General features: G+C 35.3%; 1 non-coding gene across 1 annotated transcript; it reads left to right on the forward strand.

Annotated features, from left to right (window-relative positions):
• The first annotated feature begins 1,531 nt into the window (after positions 1–1,531).
• Positions 1,532–1,603, forward strand: TRNAC-GCA (transfer RNA cysteine (anticodon GCA)). Its single transcript has one exon. It is a non-coding gene; the product is annotated as a tRNA-Cys (tRNA).
• The last annotated feature ends 579 nt before the right edge of the window (positions 1,604–2,182 follow it).

A 2,182-nucleotide genomic window follows, 5' to 3' on the forward strand; every position in this document is an offset into this window, starting at 1 on the left:
AATGAAATGTATTAATGTGTACAGCTGACCAGAAGTGCACTGATGACATTAGTTCTACAAGTTCCATACAGTCACCCACTCTATCACCTTTTTAAAAAAGGCCAGTTTTCAACATTGAATGGTTTATGTCAGTAGTAGAGCGTAGGAGTGTAGTTCAAGAAGTCCCTGTTTCATAACCATATACCCTCTTCAATAGATCCTGTTAAAATGTTTTTCAACCCAATGACTGTAAGAAACAATAGGATATATCATCATTTCATATACAAAACAATGAACAATTGGGTTTAACTATGCTCTTAGCACAACATCAACAAACTGCAGTAGAGAAGCAGTTACATTTTGCAGAATTTGTGCATTTGACAAAAGATTTTTTTTCCATGTTCCAAGATCTACATGTGATACGAAATGTATGAATTCTTGCAATGGAAACCTCACTGTATTTTACCAAGGCAGATAAAGGACATCCTTCGCACCCCATATACTTATAAGGAAGGTTTGGTGGCTGAAAATGCATTGCTTTGATGGTGATTGCATGTTGCTTCCACTTTGTACATATTACTGAATAAATAAAGGTGAACATTTCAGAAATGGGGGTATAGCTCAGGGGTAGAGCATTTCACTGCAGATCAAAAGTCCTTAGTTCAAATCTGGGTGCCCCCTTGTCCAACTGTTTTTCCTGTAGAAATATTGTTTTAATTAAATAAATTGAAGTAAACATTTACAATCTTAGCTTTTGATGTAATGAGGAACACATTTCTACATTTGAAATACTCCTGAAACATAGGGTAAACACCATGAAACTGTTTAGGATTTCTTCATATGATACACGCTGCGTTGTACATTCACCCAAGTTCTACTGGTGATATTATCAGTTTGAAATAGTCCATTGGAAGCTCATATGAATGTTATAAAACTGTGGTGGAAACCAATAATATGCCCTTAATGAAATGTATTAATTTGTACAGCTGACCAGAAGTGCACTGATGTCATTAGTTCTACAAGTTCCATACAGTCACCACTCAATCACCTTTTTAAAAAAGGGCAGTTTTAAGCATTCAAGGGTTTAACTCAGTGGTAGAGCGTAGGAGTGCAGTACAAGAAGTCCCTGTTTCATGACCATATACCCTCGTCAATAGATCCTGTTAAAATGTTTTTCAACCCAATGCACTGTAGGAAACAATAGGATATATCTTCATTTCATATAAAAAACAATGAACAATTGGGTTTAATTATGCTCTTAGCACAAAATCAACAAACTGCAGTAGAGAAGCAGTTACCTTTTGGCAGAATTTTTGCATTTGACAAAAGATTTTTTTTCCATGTTCCAAGATCTACATGTGATACGAAATGTATGAATTCTTGCAATGGAAACCTCACTGTATTTTACCAAGGCAGATAAAGGACATCCTTCGCACCCCATATACTTATAAGGAGGGTTTGGTGGCTGAAAATGCTTTGCTTTGATGGTGATTGCATGTTGCTTGCACTTTGTACATATTACTGAATTAATAAAGGTGCACTTTTCAGAACTGGGGGTATAGCTCAGTGGTAGAGCATTTGACTGCAGATCAAGAGGTCCCTAGTTGAAATCTGGGTGCCCCCTTGTTCAACTGTTTTACCTGTAGAAATATTATTTTAATTACATAAATTGAAGAAAACATTTACAATCTTAGCATTTTATGTAATGAGCAACACATTTCTACATTTGAAATACTCCTGATCATCTCCTCAAACATAGGGTAAACACCATGAAACTGTTTAGGATTTCTTCATATGATACATCCTGTGTTTTACATTCACCCAAGTTCTACTGGTGATATGATTAGTTTGAAATAGTCCATTGGAAGCTCATATGAATGTTATAAAACTGTGGTGGAAACCAATAATATGCCCTTAATGAAATGTATTAATTTGTACAGCTGACCAGAAGTGCACTGATTTTATTAGTTCTACAAGTTCCATACAGTCACCCACTCTATCACCTTTTTAAAATAGGTCAATTTTCAGCATTCAAGGGTTTATGTCAGTGGTAGAGCGTAGGAGTGCTTTTCAAGAAGTCCCTGTTTCATAACCATATACCCTCTTCAATAGATCATGTTAAAATGTTTTCAACCCAATGCACTGTAAGAAACAATAGGATATATCATCATTTCATATACAAAACAATGAAGAATTGGGTTTA

This window comes from Ambystoma mexicanum, chromosome 4q, assembly GCF_040938575.1.
Source record: "Ambystoma mexicanum isolate Mex_15411 chromosome 4q, UKY_AmexF1_1, whole genome shotgun sequence".
Lineage (NCBI taxonomy): Eukaryota > Metazoa > Chordata > Amphibia > Caudata > Ambystomatidae > Ambystoma > Ambystoma mexicanum.